The following is a 23,649-nucleotide window of genomic DNA, read 5'->3' on the forward strand; positions in this document are numbered from 1 at the left end:
ATAGTGTAGGGGAACGAGAATAGTTCACAGGTCGACGCAACATCGAGGGCCGAAGGGCCTGTTGTGCGCTGTATTGTTCTATGTTCTTTGTTCTATGTTCTAAACTTAGTGCAGGAGGCTGAAAGAAATGAGCAGCTTTAAAACAAAAACTTCTTGGAGCTCAAAGCTTTCAATGAGAGTCTGAGCCCGGTGGTAAGTTCAGGTAACCTTTATTGCAACCCAACTTTGTTACAGCTTCAGATCCCCCCAGCAAAAAGGCAGAGAAAAAAGTAGTTGCTTTTTGAACAGCTCAAGGTCAAAGTGCACACACCACACCTCCCCTTGTCCGACCCCTCTCACTGTCTTTACTATTGGCCAGCAGCAAGTTGTCCCTTTGTAATTGGATCCTTGGTAAAGCCGTAACCTGGAGGAAGTATTGCCTAACTCAGCAATTTCAACCCATACCTTGTCTCCAAGTAAGTTTCTCCCCACTCCTTTGCCAGGAAGGGGCAGTGTAGAGTCAACCAGACTGCTGTGGGTCTGGAGTCATGTGTAGGCCAGACCGGGTAAAGGATGCAGCTGGAACGACTGAGTGAATCCTTTCCCACAATGGCGGTTCCCTTCCCTAACAAGGGAGAGTGTGAATCAGATGGGGGCTTTCTCCCCCGCACCACCCTCTCCCTGAAACACTCTCATCGTTAGATTCCGAACTCCACATTTCTGACCGAATACCAATTCTGCCATCTGTCGGGGAGGGATTCAAACCCGGAGTCCCTGGAACTGGGTTGATGGTCCAATCGATAATGGCACTCGGCCATCACTCCTTCAATCCCCCTGCGATGGCACGTGAACTCGCTGGTGGCTCCGCAGGTGGGAGGAGCGGGTGAAGCCCTTGCCGCACTGAGAGCAGGTGAACGGCCTCTCCCCGGTGTGGATCCGCTGGTGGGTCAGCAGGTTGGAGGAATCGCTAAAGGCCTTGCCACACTCGGGGCAGCTGAAGGGCCTCTCCCCGGTGTGGATCCGCTGGTGGCTTCGCAGGTGAGAGGAGCAGGTGAAGCCCTTCCCGCACTGAGAGCAGGTGAACGGCCTCTCCCCCGTGTGGACATGCTGGTGGATCAGCAGAGTGGAGGAATTGCTGAATGCCTTCCGGCACTGAGAGCAGGCAAAGGGCCTCTCCTCCGTGTGGATCCGCTGGTGCCTCATCAGGGAGGAGATGTCAGTAAAGGCCTTCCCACACTCGGGGCAGCTGAAGGGCCTCTCCCCTGTGTGCGCCCGCTGGTGCCTCATCAGGGAGGAAACGTCGGTATAGGCCTTCCCGCATTCAGGGCAGCTGAAGGGCCTCTCCCCCGTGTGGACGCGCCGGTGGCTCCGCAGGGCAGAGACGTGGGTAAAGGCCTTGCCACACTCGGGGCAGCTGAAGGGCCTCTCCCCAGTGTGGATCCGCTGGTGCTTCTGCAGGGCGGAGACGTCGGTATAGGCCTTCCCGCACTCAGGGCAGCTGAAGGGCCTCTCCCCCGTGTGGACGCGTCGGTGGCTCCGCAGGGTGGAGGAATAACTGAAGGCCTTCCCACACTCAGGGCAGCTGAAGGGCCTTTCCCCAGTGTGGACACGCTGGTGCCTCATCAGGGAGGAAACGTCGGTAAAGGCCTTCCCGCACTCAGGGCAGCTGAAGGGCCTCTCCCCTGTGTGGATCCGCTGGTGCCTCAGCAGGGCGGAGACGTCGGTAAAGGCCTTCCCGCACTCAGGTCGGCTGAATGGGCCTCTCCCCTGTGTGGACACGCTGGTGGCTCAGCAGGGTGGAGGAATACCTGAAGGCCTTCCCACAATCTGGGCAGCTGTAGGGCCTCTCTCCCGTGTGGTCCTGCTGGTGGGCCAACAGGTGGGAGGAATGTCTGAAGGCCTTCCCGCAGTCAGTGCAGGGGAATGGCCTCTCCCCGGTGTGACTGCGCCGATGAGTCTCCAGGGCCGACGGGACACGGAAGCCTTTCCCACAGTCGCCACACTTCCACGGTTTCTCCACGGGGTGGGATTCCTCAGGTTTCTCCATGGCCACAGCTTCAGCTGCACACAAACACGTGTAGAGCTCCTCCCTGCCGTGAAATCCCCTTCCCAGGCCGTATAACTGTTTCAGGCTCCACACACAGTGCGCTGCAACAGTGCGGTCTCTCGTCCAGTCCCACTGATGCTGAAAACGTCCTCAAACAGGAACCAAAAAGCGTTGATCCCTCTCACAGAAATCACAGTCAAAAATCGTTGCGGTCCTGATGGATTGTGTGACTGTCAGACATTGACATCAAAGTGAGGACTGCAGACGCTGGACAGTCAGTCGAAAAGCAGAGGAGGTCAGGCAGCATCCGAGGAGCAGGAGAGTCAATGTTTCGAGCGTAAGCCCTTCATTCGTTGATTTTGAAACATCAGTCTTCAGATTTTCAAATACTCTGCAAAAAGGGATTACAAAAGGGATCATCAGTGCAGGGTAGAAATTCAGAAAAAGCAATTCTACTTTCTGTGGAATATTCTTTTGTTGTACCACAAAATTGAAAGCACCATCCCACTCTCTCTCCCCCCCTCTGTTCTCACTCCGCTCTAACTAATTCTCCTGAAGGTGCTGATTCAGGATCTTACAGGGGCAGAAAAAGCAAAAACATCAAGACTAATATCTCTCTGAATTTTGGATAACTCCACCCGAAAGTTAATATCTTTCACAACACTGGGATCCTGCGGAGAGTGAGCAGGTCTGATTTTGGGAAGCAAAAAAAAGTGTCAATTCAGGGTGAACCTGCAATGCAGCTTCTTGAGGATGGACCAGACACGAAATGGTTAATGACCCCAGGAAGGTGGGAGCAAAATGAGACATCAAGGCATTAACACCGACACACTTCAGTCAAACTCTTCTCCTGCTTCCAGTCAGGAGAAAGTGAGGACTGCAGATGCTGGAGATCAGAGCTGAAAAGGTGTTGCTGGAAAAGCGCAGAAGGGCTCATGCCTGAAACATCGATTCTCCTGCTCCTTGGATGCTGCCTGACCTGCTGCGCTTTTCCAACAACACATTTTCAGCTGCTTTCAGTCAGGGCAAAACATGCTCTGAAAGTCCAGCCTTCACAACCACACTTCTGCGTTCACTGAAGACAATTTGAGTCACACAGCACAGAAACAGACCCATGGCCAAATCTGTCCGAGTTGGCTATCTGGTCAGCAAGGACGAGTTGGACCGAAGGGTCAGTTTCTGTGCTGTACATCTCTATGACTCCAGTCACATTTGCCATCACTTGGCCCTGACCCATCTGAACCCTTCATATTCAGATGCCCGTCCAGGAGCCTTTTAACTTGTCATTGTACCAGCACCCACCACTTCCTCTGGCAGCTCACGCCATCGCTCAAGTGACTCCACGTTGAAAGCGTCAGGTCTGGTGCACCAGATGACATCAGGATAATCTTAGATCATTCCAGATCGCATCGATACTCAAGTCAGTGGCTTTCCCGATCAGGATGTTGTACGTGGTCAAACAGGTCAGTGGGTAGGCGATCCCCCACCTCTTAGTTCAAGTATCTCTACGAGAACTCCCTTGCTGGAGGATCCCTTGGAGACACTTCAACTGGACTTCATTGAGTTGGAGAAATGAGTTGAGTTACTATAAATATGTTTTGCTTATTGTTGATGTCTTTTCTAAGTGGATTGAAGCCTACCCTCCTCCTAACACTACTGCTGAGACTGTGGTGAAGATTTTGTTTAAGGAAATAATTCCCCATTTCAGTGTACCTGCGTACATTAGCTCGGACAATGGACCACACTTTGTAGGTAATATTAACGGAGAACTCTGTATCTGTCGGCAACTGCATGGTTCTTATCCTCAGGCGGCCGGCCTTGTTGAATGTTTTAACCAGACGCAAAACTAAACTTGCCAAATTAATGGCCAAGTCTGGCCTCTCCTGGTTATGCTAATCCCTGTGGCCTTATTCCAGATGCGATCCATGTCTCCGGGCAAGATGCGACTGTCTCCAGTTGAGTGTCTCTCTGGTCACCCCCTCCGTACCCCTTGGAATGATTCAGCTCCCTTCTCAGTCCACGTCCACATGACCGAAGCAATCATTGGTTATGTTCTTGCTCTAACTAGTGTTATGCGTGCCTTTCACTCCCAAGAGCGTGCGGCCTATGGCGATGTTCCCTCCCTTTCAGCCTCGTCACGGGTAGAGTCTGGTGCGTTGGTGCTCATCAAGAACTGGACTGGCAAAGGTCTCCAACCTCGTTGGAATGGCCCCTTCCAGGTTTTACCTCCCACCCCTACGGTGGTCACAGTCGCTGGGCGCTCAGCTTGGGTCCAACTGCACCATTGTAAATTGATTGACCGCACCAATCAAAAGGGGGGGAAAAAGGAGGAGAGAATCCTGGAATCCCAATAAAAGGAGTGGACCCTGTCCATTTGGGTTTTTGAATTTTGCTGTTGTTCTAATATTCATCTTATTACAGATACTTGAACTAAGAGGAGGGACATGTGGGGGATCGCTATCTCCTCACCTTTCTGATCACGTACAACATCCTGATGGGGAAAGCCACTAAGCATCGATGTGATTAGGAATGATCAGAGATTATCCACCACCTATGCCGAGGAGATGTCGTCCAATGCACCGGACCAGACGCCTTTGACGTGTGGAACGTAATGAAGATTGATTATTGCAATGGACTCTTACATCAGAAAGACCAGATGGTCCATCTGGACAGTAGAAATCAGTGGGAGTTATGTCTTTTTGATTTTACCTGCAGACGAAAGCCTAGTGAGGATAAAAGTGATCAACCCCGTTATTATGGTAAATATTTTAAGGGCGCCCAGGAACACCATCACTTTTTGCAGGACGGGCCAACTCAAGAAAAGGGAAGCCTGATAAGGGAAACTCCTCAATCCACAAACAACTTATTTATACAGGCCCACAGAACGCTCTTCACCCCAGAGGCAATAGTATGTTACTCCTCTCTATCGGGAGATGACTTACTTGCCCTGTCCCCAGTCCCCGATTCCATTCTATTCATCAGACTCCCTACTGCCGACCCTCCGCAGAGAAATACAGTATCACTTTCCAACACCATATGAGCCTCGTGCTACCTGTTTGCTGACATCTTTTCACTCTACTGCATGGTCGTATGAGAATTGCTTTAATGGAACCGGCTATGGGTGTGCAATTGTTCATGTTCCACATAACATCACCTGCCTACTTGAGACCTGTCACGTCCACTCGTGCAAGACAAAAGGAGCCTTATACCTCCTGCCCATATACAAAGATGGCTTGCATTCCACTGGCTGGGTAACAACAGGCCTTATGCGTCATAAGTAACTATACCCATCTCCATGTACACACCCGGAACGGAACTATTCCCTTGCGCATTTATAGGTCTTTTCTCATTTCAGAATGTGATACTGTCGCCAAGACCATGTGCAATAGAGTTAAGGGTGAGCCTAATGGGAACAGAATTCTGAGGACCATTGTCTACCAGATGTACAGCACAGAAATAGTCCCTTCGGTCCAACTCATCCATGCCGATCAGATATCCTCAATCACTAGTCCCATTTGACAGCACTTGGCCCATATCCCTCTAAACCCTTTCTATTCATATACCCAGCGAGATGCCTTTTAAATGCTGGAATTGTACCAGCCTCCACCACTTCCTCTGGCAGCTAATTCCTTACATGCGCCGCCCTCTGAATACAAGAGTAGCCCCTTAGGGCCCTTTTAAATCTCCCCCCAACCCTAAACCTATTACCCTCTAGTTCTGGATTCCCCATTCCAGGGAAACACCTTGTCTATTTATCCTGTCCATGCCACTCATGATTTTATAGAAATCTGTTGGGTCTCCCCTCAGCCTCTGGTACTCAGGGGAAAACAGCCCCATCCTGATCAGCTCAAACCCTGACAACATCCTTGCCAATCTTTTCTGAACCCTTTCAAGTTTCACAACATCCATGACTCTATGACATCCTTCCTACAGCAGAGAGACCAGTACTGCACACAATATTCCAAATGTGGCCTAACCAATGTCCTGTACAGCTGCAACATAATCTCCCAAATCCTGTACTCAGACGATTGGGAAAGTTTTCAAAGCCCACAAAAGACAACCGGAAAAACATTGAGGTATCAACACCCGGCGGGGGAGGGGGGAGTCGAGAAGGGAAGGGAAGCCAAAAGTGCTGGAGCCAAGGCAGAGGAAGAACAGAGGATGCACAGCCGGCTTGAAGCTGCATGTGCTGTACTTATACCTGTTGCATTTACTTGTGGAAATCGGGTGCATTTTGAAAAGGAAAACAGAAAAGATATCTACTCCTCCCAATCTCTGTCCTCCTCACCTGGTAATTAACTCCCATACCTGAGTTGACAGGGTCTGCTCCGCCCTGGATTCACTCCCGTTGCTACAAGTGAACAGATTTTCCCGCCCCAGGATTAGCCCAGACGGAGGGATTTTCATTCATTCGGTGTCACTTCCGCGTTATGACGTCACGAAAGGAGCGGATGGGCGGGGCCAAGCCGGGCGCACGCACTACGCCTGCGCTGTCCTGCAGCGTTTGTAAATATCCCTTCGCTTCAGAGAATCCCCAGTGTGGGAGCAGGCCACTCGGCCCAACGAGTCCACACCGACCCTCTGAAGGGGAACCCACCCAGACCCATTCCCCTACCGCTCTACATTACCCTGACAAATACACCTAACCTGCACATCCCTGGGCACTATGGCCAATCCCAATCAAGGCCAGTGAGCAATGTAGTGATGTGGGAAATGAACCTCATAGAATGATGGAGACAAGGAGAGTAAATGTACCAGCAATTAAAACTGGATTGCAAAGATCATAAAAATGTAAACCGAAAACAGTGTGTCTGCATGTGTGCTGCACTGTTACAAAAGTGAATGAACTGACTGCACACATTGAAGAGAATAATTATGATCTGAGCTCCCTGCAGAGACATGGCTTCAGGACGACAAGGATTGGATCTTGAATATCGAGGGGGTAGTCAAACGGGAAGCTAGGTGAAGGTAGAGGGTTGGCATTGCTAATGAAAACACTGATCACAGTAATCCGGTGTCAGGTTGGATTTCAGGTCCTGGTTTCTCTGTCCTCTGTTGATCTCCCTGTTCCCACAGAGTAAGATGTTGGTCTGTACTCAGCTCTGCTGAAGTTTTGATTCCCCAACACTACCCCCCCCCCCCTCCCCCACCCCCTTTACACCTTCCAGAACAATACAACATTCAGTCAATCGAAACCCAATCCACTATGTCCCAGCCTGACAACCGACCAGACACAGAGTGCAGTCATACCAGGGAATCAAACAAGAAAAGGTGAAACAAAAAAATAGAAATAAATAGGTGCTCATGCTTAATGTTTGTCAATAGGAAGTAAACCAGAAATAGGGGTCTCCCAGGATTCTGATAGTGCCCTATTTGAGGAATTCTCTTTGCTTTATATCTAACTATTAGTACCCAACTATGACTTACAACAATATTTATGCCAACAGAAATAAAGCATCTGTAACCAAATAGACAGAGATACACAGCACGGAAATAAACTTTTTAGCTGTAAGCACACACAAGTCCATGGGGGTGAATTTGCATTTGCAGAATTATATTTTCAGATAAATTCTATTTTGCTCAAAAATGCACAATCTGCAAGCTGTCAGAACGTTGTATTTTATAAATTCCTACTTTAGAAACAGAACTAGTCAGATTCAAGTGGGGATAAAGACAGACTCTGACTTTTAACGCATTGTCTGAGCTGAGATTGGATTCAATTCCCTACAGTACGGAAACAGGCCCAACAGGTCCACACCAACCCTCCAAACAGTAACCCACCAGGCCCCATTCCCCATATTTACGCCTGACTAGTGCATGAAACACACTGGGCAATTTAAGCATGGCCAATTCACCTAACCTGCATATTTTTGAATTGTGGGAGGAAACCGGAGCACCGGGAGAAATCTCATGCAGACACGGGGAGAATGTGCAAACTTCACACAGACTGTGGCCAGTGGCTGGAATTGAACCTGGGTCCCAAGTGCTGTGAGGCAGAATTAAGAACCACTGAGCCACCATGCCACCCAGATGTTGTTACCTTTTGTTATAAAACCTTATATTATCGAGATTTACATATGAATGATAGTTGCAACCCACTGTAAAAGATGAAAGAGGTAACAATCCAGGTTTGTTCAATATATCATTTCAGTGGCAGGACACTTTAATCTTCTTCCATAAATTCTGTTCCTTATGACCTTATACTCCACAACCACCTGATGATGGAGCAGTGCTCCGAAAGCTAGTACTTCCAAATAAACCCATTGGGCTATAATCTGGTGTTGTGATGTTTAACTTTGTCCAGGTTAGGGTGGATTGACCATGTTAAATTACCCAGTGTTCAGTGTTGCGTAATTTCGGTTGGATTGGCTGTGCTAATTTACCCATGGTGTCCAGGTAGGTGCAGGTTAGAGTGGATTCGCTATGCTAAATTACCCACAGTGCTCAGTGATGTGCAGATGAGGTGGGTTAGCTATGGGAAATAGTTTCACAGTAATAAAAGCAGGAGTCAGCCATTTTGCCTATCTAGCCTGCCCCATTCTTCATTGCGATCATGGCCGATCTATCCATCGTCTCAGCTCCTTCTAGCAGCATTGCCCCAACTACCCTTAATTCCCCAACCATGCAAAAACCCATTTTGAATATACTTAATGAAGAGAATTCCATAGATTCACTACACTCCAGGAAAAGCAGTAGTCCTCACTCTCTCCTCCTCATCGCTGTCCTAAATCTACTCCCCTTAGTCTTGAGGTCTGGTCTCACCCACCAGCAGCAATGACTGGATAGGGTACGGCTTCATCCCCACAGTGCAATGAATTCCCACTTTCCACCAAAATCTGGGATGTACTCACTCACTAAGTCGCTGTCTCACAAATGCAAGATTTCATTGTAACAACTTCTGCTCCCAGTAAGAACAAAACATCTTTGAAAGCTGCTCTGAAAGTCCAGTCTTCACAACTACACTTCTGCTTTCACCAAAGATGATTAGTGTCATACAGCACAGAAACAAACCCTTTGGTCCAATTCATCTGATCAGATCTCCAAAACTAATCTAGCCTCATTTGTCTGCATATGGCCCATATCCCTCTGAACCCTTCCTATTCATATTCCCATCCAGATGCTTTTTAAAATGTTGTAATTGTACCAGCCACAACCACTCCCTCTGGCAGCTCGTTCCATACATGCATCACTCTCTGCATGAAGTTGCCCCTCAGATCCCTTTGAAATCATTCCCCTCTCACCTCAAACAGGGTAGGACTCCCCTACCCTGGGGAAAAGACCTTGGGTATTCACCATATCCATGCCTCTTACAAACGTCTATAAGGTCACCCCTCAGACTCTGATGTTTCAGGTGAAGATCGAAAATTTGAATTTAGATTATTGTCAGACGCAACAAGTATATGCAGATTTTTAGTAACCACAAAATGGCTTTTCAATTTAAAACAATACAACAAAATGGCTGAGAATAATGATTGAACTCTGAACTTGTCCTGCTGTTTTGCAGAATTAAGCTAAAATCCAAAGATAAGAGGACAATGGAGTCTGCTTAAAATGAATACTGACACATTAATTGACCATTTGAACTAACCTTGAGCTGCTACCATGGCATGATGATTTACGTAATTAAGACTCCTTTCCCAGGAAATATCATTGGATTAACCTGCTGTAAATCATGTCACCTTATTATATTTGATTGGTATTTTCTTGTAATTAAGGCTGTACTGTGTCTTAAAAAAACTTAAATAAATAATGTGTAATTTTTGAATGTACTTGCACAACTTCACCATGGAACACAGAAGCTTTAACCGCTGTGTTGCTGGACAGAATTGTGTCAAGCTGCCTTATTAAACTGATAGCCTTGCTTTGTACAGACCGCATTCCATTGATTCTTTAGACCAATCTCGAACCAAAAGGCCCCTTAAGAGGCCTTAGATCTTCACTCTGGATAAGTTAGCCTGGCCAATTAACCCTAACCTGCACATTCCTGGGCACTACAGGTAATTTAGCATGACCAATCCGTTCCTGGACACGATGTGTAATTTAGCACAGCCAATTCACACAAACCTGCACCTCCCTGGTCACAGTGAGCACTTTAGAATGGTCAATCCACCCTACCCTGTACAAAGTTAAAAAAAATTACACACATCCAGGTTATCGTCCAACAGGTTTATTTGGAAGGACCAGCATTTGGAGTGCTGCTCCTTCATCAGGTGGTTGTGGAGAATAACATCATAAGGCACAGAATTTATAGAAAAACATTAGTGTCCTGCAACTGAAATGATATATTGAACAAACTTGGATCGTTAAGCCTTTCAGCTTTCAGAGTGGTCTGCAGGTATCATTAATATGTAAATCCCAGAACTTCCTGAAAGACACTTTATTGAAATAACTTCAGGTTTTATAACAAAAGGTATCATCTCAGCTCAGACCATGCATTAAAGGTGTGAGATCAGTCTGTCTGTATCCCAATCTGGAATCAGACTGGTTCTATTTCCAAAGCAGGAATTTATAAAATATTACCTGGATTGACTGCCTGCATGAACTGCCGAGTCTCACCCACGAGCTGAAATAACTGGATAGGGTTGAGCTTCATCCCACAGTGCAAAGAATTCCCATTTTCCACCAAAATCCCAGATGTACTCCCTTACTCAGTTGCTCTCTCACAAATGCAAGACTTCATTGTTTTCTTCTGCTCCCAGTAAGGGCAAAACACTGGGCGCCTTCTAGCAGAGCGCTTTAGGGAACATCTCCGGGACACCCACACCAATCAACCACACCTCCCCGTGGCCCAACATTTCAACTCCCCCTCCCACTCTGCTGAGGACATGGAGGTCCTGGGCCTCCTTCACCGCCGCTCCCTCACCGCCAGACGCCTGGAGGAAGAACGCCTCATCTTCCGCCTCGGAACACTTCAACCCCAGGGCATCAATGTGGACTTCAACAGCTTCCTCATTTCCCCTTCCCCCACCTCATCCTAGTTTCAAACTTCCAGTCCCCTTGACTTGTCCGGACATGTCCGACCTGCCTAGCTCCTTTTCCACCTATCCACTCCACCCTCTCCTCCCTGACCTATCACCTTCATCCCCTCCCCCACTCACCTATTGTACTCTATGCTACTCTCTCCCCACCCCCACCCTCCTCTAGCTTATCTCTCCACGCTTCAGGCTCTCTGCCTTTATTCCTGATGAAGGGCTTTTGCCCGAAACGTCGATTTGGCTGAAGCTCCTCGGATGCTGCCTGAACTGCTGTGCTCTTCCAGCACCATTGATCCAGGAAAAAGAGATAGGCAGGTCGGACAAGTCCGGACAAGTCATGGGGACAGTGCTGAGCTGGAAGTTTGAAACTAGGATGAGATTCATCAGCTCAGTCGCAGTGCGGAGAGGCAGTTCTTCAAAACATCATTACAACATTATTTCCCAATGACAAAAACAGATTCACTCTGCCTGAACTTATACAAGTGCCCTGTCATCACATCTTTAATCATAGCTTTGAACATTTTCCCTATGGCATATGTTAAGGTAAATGGTGTGCAGTTTCCTGTTCTGGGTCTGCCTTTTTGAAGAAAGGTGTTTTCCAATCTAAAGAAACCTCCCCTGAAACTAATGACATTTGGAAAATTAAAACCAAATTTTAAAATTAAAACTAATGCATTAACTATTTCACTAGCTAGTTTTTCTTTAAGGGTCTAGAATGAAATACTTTGGCCAACTGGGACTTGTGAACTCGTAGTTCCAACAGTTTACTCAGTACGACTTCCCTGGTAATTGTAATTGTCTTCAGTTCCTCCTTCCCTTTCAATTCCTGATTTCCAGCTAGTTCTGGGCTGTTACTTGTGTCCTCTCCAGTGAAGACAGATTCAAGCTCTTTTCAATTCATCTACCATCTCTTTATCCTCTGTTATTGAATCCCCAGACTCATTTTCTACAGAACCAACACTTTCTTAACTTTTTTTAAGAAAAGCTGATGAAACTTTCCTTCCTGTTTTTATATTTTTGGCTAACTTTCTAACTCTAATTGCTGTGCTCCTGCCTCCATTATTTCTGATGTTTGCCCCAGCTCTTAACTCTCGCATCAACATGACTGCATATTCTATGGAACTGACCTTGGTTAAGTGTTGCAAAACACACAAGGGCAAATTTTTCATCTCCAGAAAGTCTTAGTACTGAACACGATAACATTCACTTTGAAATATTGTTGATTCAACCTTCACAAGCACACCCTCCAGATTCAAAATCCCACAATGACTCCCAGTTTTGTTATGATCTTTAATTTGAAGAGAAATTTGAATATCCAGTGATTAACTGGAAGAACTGTTCATGAGGTTTTCACATTTTTAAACAAAAACAAATCAACTGGATTAATTTAGCAGAATAGCATGTATGGCTTTAAATTGTAAATCTAGTTTTCTTTTGAGTGACGGAGCAGGTCGACACCAGATGAGGATCTAATACCTGGATTTAGGCTGTTGTCAGGAGCTTTTATTAACCACAAAATAGCATCTCAATATAAAGTAATATAACAACATGGCTTCAGGCTACACATTAACACTGTGTTTAAAATGGCTAAAAGCTGCATTTCTGCATTCCTGAGCTAACTGAATCACAGATTAAGCAAACAATGCCTTCTTCATAGTATGGATCTAATTAAGCTAGATAGGACATTACTGACCATCCTAGCTAACCTTGAAGCACAGGTATGAGGAGATAATGCGTGTGAAACAACATTATTTCCCAGGAAATATCATTGGGTTAACCTGTTGTCCATTATGTAATTTTATTGGATTTACTCTGTAATTAAGACTGTACTGTCTCTTAAGAAACATATGAAAATTGATATTTTATTCCAAGTTAATCACGCAGTTTCTCCAAGGAACACAGAATCTTTTAATATCTGTGTTGCTGGACAAATCTTTGCCCGGCCGTTACAAATTAAAGTGTGAAACCTTGCTGAAGCAAACCATAATCCTAGTGTTCTTTTGACCGATCTTGGAACTTAGAGACCCCTCCCAGTGTTGAGATCTTCAACTCTCACTGTGCTTTTGGTGTGACCCATGATTACAGAGACTTGTGGGAACATAGAGGATTTGTAACCCCCACGGGGCAGACGAATAGTAATGCTGTTTTGTCCAAGCAATCTGGCAGCTATCAAGATGTTCAGCTCATGCTGAGGCAATGGATACAGTCTCCAAAGGAATGAGCAGATGGATGCTGCTGCCAAGCAAGCAGCCTGACACCCCAAACTTCTGGTCCCATTGGGTCCCCAGCAAAACCCAGATAGAGACAATATGGGGACAGGTACGCCAGGCCTGGGTATGGGACTGAAATCACAGGGGAGGCCTCCTGCTGAGCAGCACAAACTATGGCCTCAAATAGGGTACTCCCTCGATACTCAAACTGAAATGTGGGTGGCCCCTGATGGACTACTTTGTGTTCCTTCTTTGCTGCTGCCTTTTTCAATTGATTATGTGCATTATTGTACACACATGGGCAAGGAGGGAATGGTTAGTACTGTATTACAAACCTGGTGTCACCCAGATTTCCAGAAAGCAGATAGGAAAAGAGCTGGAGCATGTTTAATTTGTAAACAAACAGGATGCATGGTTTAAGAGGGATGCCCTGAGGTTGTTAACCACCTCCTTGCCTGGTCAGCCTTTTTACTTGTCTACAACTTGCTTTTAGAGTCATAGAGATGTACAGCATGGAAACAGACCCTTTGGTCCAACCCGTCCATGCCGACCAGATATCCCAATCCAATCAAGTCTCACCTGCCAGCACCTGGCCCATATCCTTCCTATTCATATACCCATCTAAATGCCTCTTAAATGTTGCAATTGTACCAGCCTCCACCACATTCTCTGGCAGCTCATTTCATACACGTACCACCCTCTGCATGAAAATGTTGCCCCTTAGGTATATTTTATATCTTTCCCCTCTCACCCTAAACCTATGCCCTCTAGTTCTGGACTCCCCGACCCCAGGGAAAAGACTTGGTCTATTTATACTATCCATGCCCCTCATAATTTTGTAAACCTCTATAAGGTCACCCTTCAGCCTCCGACGCTCCAGGGAAAACAGCCCCAGCCTGTTCAGCCTCTCCCTATAACTCAAATCCTCCAACCCTGGCAACATCCTTGTAAATCTTTTCTGAACCCTTTCAAGTTTCACAACATCTTTCTGATAGGAAGGAGACCAGAATTGCATGCAATATTCCAAAAGTGGGCTAACCTGTACAGCTGCAACATGACCTCCCAACTTCTGTACTCAATACTCTGACCAATAAAGGAAAGCATACCAAACACCTTCTTCACTATCCTATCTACCTACAACTCCACTCTCAAGGAGCTATGAACCTGCACTCCAAGGTCTCTTTGTTCAGCAACACTCCCTAGGACCTTACTATTAAGTAAAGAAGTCCTGTTAAGGTTTGCTTTCCCAAAATGCAGCACCTCGCATTTATCTGAATTAAACTTCATTTGTCATTTATCAGCCCATCGGGTCCAGATCCTGTTGTAATCTGAGATAACCCTCTTCACTGTCCAGAACACCTCCAATTTTGGTGTCATCTGCAAACTTACTAACTGTACCTCTTATGCTCATATCCAAATCATTTATGTAAATGACAAAAAGTAGAGGGCCCAGGACCGATCCTTGTGGCACTCCACTGGTCACAGGCCTCCAGTCCGAAAAACAACCCTCCACCACCATCCTCTGTCTTCTACCTTTGAGCCCATTCTGTATCCAAATGGCTAGTTCTCCCTGTATTCTGTGAGATCTAACCTTGCTAATCAGTGTCCCATGGGGAACCTTGTTGAATGTCTTACTGAAGTCCATATAAATCACATCTACTGCTCTGCCCTCATCTATCCTCTCTGTTACTTCTTCAGAAAAACTCAATCAAGTTTGTGAGACATGATTTCCCATGCACAATGTCATTTGACTATCCCTAATCAGTCCTTGCCTTTCCAAATATATGTACATCCTGTCCCTCAGGACTCCCTCCAACAACTTGCCCACCAATGACATCAGGCTTACTGGTCTATCACCCTTCTTAAACAGTAGAACCATGTTAGCCAAGCTCCAGTCTTCCGGCACCTCACCTGTGACTATTGATGATAATATATTGATGATAATATTGATGATAATACCACTGGGCGGCACGGTGGCACAGTGGTTAGCACTGCTGCCTCACAGCGCCTGTAGACCCGGGTTCAATTCCCGACTCAGGCGACTGACTGTGTGGAGTTTGCACGTTCTCCCCGTGTCTGCGTGGGTTTCCTCCGGGTGCTCCGGTTTCCTCCCACAGTCCAAAGATGTGCAGGTCAGGTGAATTGGCCATGCTAAATTGCCCGGAGTGTTAGGTTTAAGGGGTAAATGTAGGGGTATGGGTGGGTTGCGCTTCGGCGGGTCGGTGTGGACTTGTTGGGCCGAAGGGCCTGTTTCCACACTGTAAGTAATCTAATCTAATCTAATATCTCAGCAACAGGCCCAGCAATCACTTCTCTAGCTTCCCATGGAGCTCTAGGCTACACCTGATCAGGTCCTGGGGATTTATCCACCTTTATGTTTCAAGACATCCAATACTTCCTCCTCTGTATTTTCGGGTGTAGGTTAGGGTGGATTAGCCATGCGAAAAATGGAAAAAGGGGTTAGGTATGGGTGCGATGCTCTTCAGAGGGCCAGTGTGGAATAGATGGGCTGAATGGCCTGCTTCCACATTGTTGGGATTCTATGACTCCCACCACAAAGGAGCATTTGATCAGCATCTATCCTGTCAAGCCCCTTTCAGAATTCTACTGGTTTCAATAAGATCACTTCTGGTTCATAGAGGCAGACAACACAGAAATAGACCCTTCGGTCCAACCCGTCCAATTCCCAAAATAACTAGTCCCACTTACTTACATTTGGCCCATATCCCTCTAAACCTTTCTATTCATGTACCCATCCGAATGTCATTTAAATGTTGTAAATGTCCCCGCATCTACCACTTCCTCAGCAAGTTCATTCCATTTGCAAACCACCCTGTACCAAAACGTTGTCCCTCAGGCTCCTTTTAAATCTCTCTCCCCTCTCATTTAAAACTATGCCTCCTAGTTTTGAGCACTTCTTCACTAAGGAAGAGCCCTTTGCTATTCACCTTACCTCCACTCCTCATGATTTTATAAATCTCAATGACATCACCACTCAACCTCTTGCACTTCAGTGAAAAGTGTCCCAGTCTCTCCTTATAACTCAAACCCTCCAGTCCTGGCAATGTCTTGGTAAATCTTTACCAAACCCTCTCTAATAGTATTCTTCCTATTACAGGGCCACCAGAACTGTACTTAGTACTCTAAAAGTGGCCTCACCAACATCCTGTACAACCTCAACATGATGTCCCAACCCCTATCCTCAATGGTGTGAACCATGAAGGCAAGTGTGCTAAACACCTTCTTAACCACCCTGTCTCCCTGTGATGCAGCTATGCACCTGAATCCTCCCATGTCTCTGTTCTCCAACAAGGCTCAAGGCCCTACCATCACCTGTATAGGTCCATCCTTCCTTGTTTCAGCAAAATGCAACCCCTTGCTTTTATTCATACTTCTCTCATACATATACACATACATACACCCCCCAACACTCTCACAGGCTTATACTCTATACCAAGCATGCACACAAACTCACATGCACACACACACAAATAACTCCACAAAGTTAGTTTGAATTGGCAGAATTATTTGCAGATACATTCTACTTTGCTCAAAAAGTGCAGAAACTGCAGGCAGTCAATCCATGTAATATTTTATAAATTCCTACTTTGGAAATAGAACCAGTCTGATCCAAGATTGGGGTATGACAGACTCGAACGTCACACCTTTAATGCATTGTCTGAACTGTCAGCCTTTTTAAAAATAAAACCTTAAGTCATCTCAAGAACGTAACTTAAAAGATGTTCTGGGATTTACAGATTAATGAACCAAAACCTGCAATCCATTCTCAAAGATGGAAGACTTAACAGCAATCTAGGTTTGTTCAGTATATCCTATCAGTTGCATGACACTGTGAGTTTTTCCAAAAATTCTGTGTCTTCTAAACCTGCTCCACAGCTACCCGGTGAAGGAGCAGCGCTCCGAAAGCTAGTGCTTCCAAATAAACCTGTTGGACCATAACCTGGTGTTGTGTGATTTTTCACTTTACCCAGGCCAAATCCACCACCGGCTCCTCCACATCGTTTCCACTGAACACAGCCCACACCTCCCGATGCTGCCAGTAAACGTTACAATGCCGATGAAATGATGCACTCTACAATCCTGAAAAATTCACAATTTCTAATGATACTGGCTCCTCATTCACTGCTCCATCTGATAGACAACATTGGAAGCTTAGTGCAGGAGGCTGAAAGAACTGATCAGCTTTAAAACAAAAACCTCTTGGAGATCAAAGCTTTCAATGAGAATCTGAGCCCGGCGGTAAGTTCAGGTAACCTTTATTGCGACCCAACTTTGTTACAGCTTCAGATCCCCCCCTGCAAAAAGGCAGAGAAAAAGTAGCTGCGTTTTAAACAGCTCAAGGTCAAAGCACATACACTTCCCCCACCTCACATTCTTTACTAATGGTTAGCACCCAGTCGTCCCTTTGTAATTGGATCCTTGGTACAGCTGGAACCCGGAAGAAGTATTGCCTCACTCAGCAATTTCAATCCAAGGATGCAACTTGGCCATCACTGTTTCAATTCCCCAACAGGTGAACTTGCTGGTGCCTCCGCAGGGCAGAGGAGCAGGTGTAAGCCTTCCTGCACTGACAGCAGGTGAACGGCCTCTTCCTGGTGTGAACCTGCCGGTGGGTCAGCACGGTGGAGACCTGCGTAAAGCACTTCCCACACTCTGGGCAGCTGAAGGGCCCCTCACCTGTGTGAACCCATTGGTGGGTCAGCAGGGTGGAGGAATTGCTGAAGGCCTTCCCACACTCGGGGCAGGGGAATGACCTCTCCCCAGTGTGGCTGTGCCAATGAGAGTCCAGGGTAACAGAAACTTTTCCCGCAGTCACCACACTTCCATTGTTTCTCCAAAAGGTGCGATTCCTCTGTTTTCTCCATGGCTGAAGCTTCAGTTACACACAAACACGGATACAGCCCCTCCCTGCCGTCAATTCCTCTTTCCCAGCTGTATAACTGTTTCAGGCTCCACACTCTGTGCGCTGCAACAGTAGGGTGTCTCTTCCAGTCCCACTGATACTGAAAACGTACTCAAACAGGAACCAAAAAGCTTTGCTCCTTCTCACAGAATCATAGTTTAAAATTATTGCGGTCCCGATATTGAGTGACTGTCAGACATTGACTTCAAAGTGAGGACTGCAGACGCTGGACAGTCAGAGTCGAAATGTGTGGCGCTGGAAAAGCACAGCAGGTCAGGCAGCATCCGAGGAGCAGGAGAGTCAATGTTTTGGGCAGAAGCCCTTCATCTGTTGATTTTGAATCTTTCGACTTCAGATCTTCAAATACTGTGCAAAAAGGGATTACAAAAATTATCACTATCGGACCAGGGTAGAAATTCTGAACAAGCAATTCTACTTTCTGTGGAATATTCTTGTCTTTTGTTATTCCACAAAATTGAAAGCACCATCCCACTCTCTCTCCCCCTCTGTTCTCACTCCGCTCTAACTAATTCCCCTGAAGGTGCTGATTCAGGATCTTACAGGGGCGGAAAAAGCAAAAACTTCAAGACTGACATCTCTCTGAATTTTGGATACCTCCACCTGAAAGTTAATATCTTTCACAACACTGGGATCCTGCTGAGAGTGAGCAGGTCTGATTTTGGGAAGCAAAAAAAGTGTCAATTCAGGGTGAACCTGCAATGCAGCTTCTTGAGGAAGAACCAGACACAAAATAGTTAATGACCCCAGGAAGGTGGGAGCAAAATGAGACATCAAGGTATCAACACCGACACACTTCAGTCAAACTCTTCTGCTCCCAGTCAGGGCAAAGCATGCTCTGAAAGTCCAGCCTTCACAACCACACTTCTGCATCCACTGAAGACAATTAGAGTCACACAGCACGGAAACTGACCCTTTGGCCCAACCTGCCCAGATTTCCTAAATTAATCTAGTCACGTTTGCCATCACTTGGCCCCTATATGGGCCGGGTGCTGGCAGCTGGGACTAAATTGGGTTGGCTATCTTCTCAGCAAGGACGGGTTGGACCGAAGGGTCTGTTTCTGTGCTGTACATCTCTATGACTCCAGTCGCATTTGCTATCACTTGGCCCTGACCCATCTGAACCCTTCATATTCATATGCCCATCCAGGAGCCTTTTAACTTGTCATCGTATCAGCACCCACCACTTCCTCTGGCAGCTCACGCCATTGCTCAAGCGACTCCATGTTGAAAGCATCTGATCTGGTGCACCAAATGACACCAGGATAATCTCAGATCATTCCAGATCGCATCGATACTCAGTCAGTGGCTTTCCCGATCAGGATGTTGTACGTGATCAAACAGGTTAGTGGGTAGGCGATCCCCCACATCTTAGTTCAAGTATCTCTACGAGAACTCCCTTGCTGGAGGGTCCCTTGGAGACACTTCAACTGGACTTCATTGAGTTGTAGAAATGAGTTGAGTTGCTATAAATGTGTTTTGCTTATTGCTGATGTCTTTTGTAAGTGGATTGAAGCCGAAACCTCCTCCTAACGCTACTGCTGAGACTGTGGTGAAGATTTTGTTTAAGGAAATAATTCCCTGCTTCAGTATACCTGCGTGCATTGGCTCGGACAATGGACCACACTTTGTCGGTAATATTAACGGAGAACTCTGTTCCCAGCTTTGTATTTGTCGGCAACTGCATGGTGCTTATCATCCTCAGGCGGCCGGCATTGTTGAATGTTTTAACCAGATGCAAGACTAAACTTGCCAAATTAATGGCAGAGTGTGGCCTCTCCTGGTTATGCTAATCCCTGTGGCCTTATTCCAGATGCGATCCATGTCTGTGGGCAAGACACGACTGTCTCCAGCTGAGAGTTTCTCTGGTCACTGCCTCCGTACCCCTTGGAACGATTCGGCTCCCTTCTGAGTCCACTTCCACCACATGACCAAAGCAATCATTGGTTATGTTCTTGCTCTAACCAATGTTATGTGTGCCTTTCACTCCCAGGAGCGTGCGGCCTACAGCAATGTTCCCTCCCTTTCAGCCTCGTCATGGGTAGAGCCTGGTTCGTTGGTGCTCGTCAAGAACTGGACTGGCAAAGGTCTCCAACCTCGTTGGGATGGCCCCTTCCAGGTTTTACTTCCCACCCCTATGGCGGTCCCAGTCGCTGGGCGCTCAGCTTGGGTGCAACTGCACCATTGTAAATTGATTGACCGCACCAATCAAAAGGGGGGGAAGAGGAGGAGAGAATCCTGGATCTCAACAAAAGGAGTGGACCCTGTCCAGTTGGGTTTTGAATTTTGCTGTTGTTCTAATGTTAATCTTATTACAGATACTTGAACTAAGAGGAGGGACATGTGGGGGATCGCCTATCTCCTCACCTTTCTGATCACGTACAACATCCTGATGGGGAAAGCCACTAAGTATGGATGCGACCAGGAATGATCAGAGATTATCCACCACCCATGCTGAGGAGATGTCGTCCAGTGCACCGGACCAGACGCCTTTGACATGTGGAACGTGATGAAGATTGATTATTGCAATGGACTCTTACATCAGAAAGACCAGATGGTCCATCTGGACAGTAGAAATCAGTGAGAGTTATCATGTCGTTACCATGTTTTTTTGATTTTACATGCAGACGCAAGCCTAGTGAAGATAAAAATGATCAACCCTGTTATTATGGTAAATATGCCCAGGAACATAGTCCCTTTTTGTAGGACGGGCCGACTCGAGAAAAGAGAAGCCTGATAGGGGAAACTCCTCAATCCACAAACAACTTATTTATACAGGCCCACAGAACGCTCTTCACCCCAAAGGCAGTAGTATGTTACTCCTCTCTATCGGGAGATGACTTACTTGCCCCGTCCCCAGTCCCTGATTCCAATCTATTCATCAGATTTCCTACTGTCGACCCCATGAAGAGAAATATCACTTTCCAATACCTCGGGTCTGTGTATACAAACAGCTGGTGTAACACTGGCTGGGGTACAGCAGGCCTTATGCGGCACATGGACCTGGAACGGAACCCTTCCCTTGTGCATTTATAGGCCTTTTCTCTTTTCAGAACCTGATACTGTCACCAAGACCATGTACAATAGAGCTAAAGGAGAGCCCAATGGGAACAGCATTCTGAGAACCATTGTCTCCCATACAGTGCGAGTGCTCGAGTCACTTGGCCCATTTTTACAGCGCTCAAGCGACTCCTCTGTGCCACCATGGGTGGCACGGTGGCACAGTGGTTAGCACTGCTGCCTCACAGCTCCAGAGACCCGGGTTCAATTCCCGCCTCAGGCGACTGACTGTGTGGAGTTTGCACATTCGCCCCGTGTCTGCGTGGGTTTCCTCCGGGTGCTCCGGTTTCCTCCCACAGTCCAAAGATGTGCAGGTCAGGTGAATTGGCCATGGTAAATTGCCCATAGTGTTAGGTAAGGGGTAGATGTGTAGGGGTATGGGTGGGTTTCGTTTCGGCGGGGCGATGTGGACTGATAGGGGAAACTCCTCAATCCACAAATAACATATTTATACAGGCCCACAGAACACTATTCACCCCAGAGGCAGTAGTACGTTACTCCTCTCTATCGGGAGATGACTTACTTCCCCCGTCCGCAGTCTCCGATTCCAATCTATTAATCACTGTTTCCACACTGTAAGTAACCAAATCTAATCTAATCTAAAACGTCGACCCTTTGCTCCTGTAGATCTGACCAGACCCCCTGCTGTAACATTTCAGTAATCTATTTTGACAAACTCTCCCTAATATACACCAAACCAGACTATTATTTCTTAAGGTAAAGGAAAAGCTACCAATGTCCTTGTCCTTGATGGCAAAGATGTCCCTCATAAGGTCACTATCGGAGCCCTTGTTCCCACAACAGTACCTTGTCCTGGCCAGTGGACAAGTCGATGGAACCTCCATCTGAGGAGGATGCAGCGGTCACTCTCAGCCAACCTTGCTCCAACTGGAAGGATCCCAAGGGACTGGGTGACAATACAGGACACCCGATAGGCTGGGGAATCCAGAGTACCCTGACGTTGGGAGGATCGGCAGGAGTGACAAGTTAAAAGAACCGCAATTCCCTCTTTTGCGGCCTGACCATTCGAGGAAATAAGACTAAAGAGGCTCTGGAACAGAGTAAACTGGGATTATCAGACCTGTGTCTTTACTCTATGCAGAATCGGTATGCCTTAGACTACATACTCACCTGGGAGGGTGAGGTCTGCACCATTGTCCAAGATAAATGCACTATGGGCATTCCCGATCTCACTGGTAATATTAACTAAGATACAAGAAGAGATCCAGAATGACTGAAGGGACCAGTTGGGGAAACTGCAGAACGGGCTGATGGTACAATTGGCTTATCAATTTAGCTATGTCTGTTTGTTGGTATTGGTATTGTTAGGTATTTAATTGCTAGGCTTATGAGGTCCCTTAGTGATATAGATTTGCCCCAGAAGATGTTCCTTTTGCGATCCGATGGTTCACCCACACGTGTCGATGGCGATGATAAATATGACCAGACGAGCTGCGAGGATGGTGGTGCCGCTCTGCAGGATGTTGATGGCTGTACCACCTTGAAGGGCATTTGTTTGGACTAGCCTTCTCTTTCAGTGATCGCGGTGCAATCAAAGGGAGGAATGAGGGTGTGGGCATCTGGGTGAGAAAGCCTATAGCCTTAAAACTTGTCTTTAAACATTCAGACTAAAATGAAATGCTGAATTATTGAATACATTTACTGCACTAGAAAATAAACCGGCAGGTAGGCTCAGAAAGAGGAGAGAACTTAAAGATAGGGACTCCTGGGCTCACCAAGTGATAACAGGATGCTGTAAGGCAATTAAGAACGTTTGCCTCAGCATCAGTGAATCTGTGTGAACAGGACCCCAAGTGATAACATTCACAGCCGTTCCCTTGTGAGACCATTTTAGTGCTGAGGCTGTTGGAAAATTAACTCTTAGTGCTTATGTGCTATGGATTTAAATGAATTGCATTTTGGGACTTTATGATGATATTGAGTAGCCATTACTGGTTATTAAATACAAACTCTGTAAAAGGAAATATTGATAAAGCTTTACCTTACTTGCTGCAGCCGAAGCTCCAGCGGAGGAAACAGGCCGCGGGCATACTTCCAGCTTTGGGATGGCCACGCCCCCTGGTCCTTGTCCCGCCCCCTCTTCCGCCAAAGCGACGCGTAAGCCCCGCCCCTTCCGAACGTAGATCGTAAACCCCGCCCCCAGACTAAACCCGCCCCTCCTGGTAAACCCCGCCCACCCAGGTGTATTTGGAAGCACGAGCTTCTGCAGCGCTGCTCCTTCTGTGGGTAGCTGTGCTGCAGGATCATAAGACACAGAATTCATAGCAAAACATCACAGTGTCATGCAACCAATGCAATATTTGGAACAAACCTGGACCGCTGCTGAGTCCTTCATCTTTTAGAATGGGTTGCAGGTTTCAGTTCATCAATATATAAATTCCGGAACTTTAGATCAGATTCCCTCCAGTGTGGAAA

The 23,649-nt window shown here is 46.7% G+C and overlaps 1 pseudogene across 1 annotated transcript; it reads right to left on the minus strand.

The window, feature by feature from the left end:
* Positions 1 to 212: 212 nt before the first annotated feature.
* Positions 213 to 23,236, minus strand: LOC148143073 (uncharacterized; annotated as a pseudogene). The gene is made up of 2 exons (XR_015751096.1): positions 23,216 to 23,236; positions 213 to 2,417 (listed from the first exon to the last, which is right to left on the minus strand). The product of XR_015751096.1 is annotated as an uncharacterized LOC148143073 (transcript).
* Positions 23,237 to 23,649: the final 413 nt, after the last annotated feature.

Source organism: Chiloscyllium plagiosum, unplaced genomic scaffold (genome assembly GCF_037043375.1).
Source record: "Chiloscyllium plagiosum isolate Xiang-an unplaced genomic scaffold, Cpla_swu_hap1 HiC_scaffold_27, whole genome shotgun sequence".
Taxonomy (NCBI): domain Eukaryota; kingdom Metazoa; phylum Chordata; class Chondrichthyes; order Orectolobiformes; family Hemiscylliidae; genus Chiloscyllium; species Chiloscyllium plagiosum.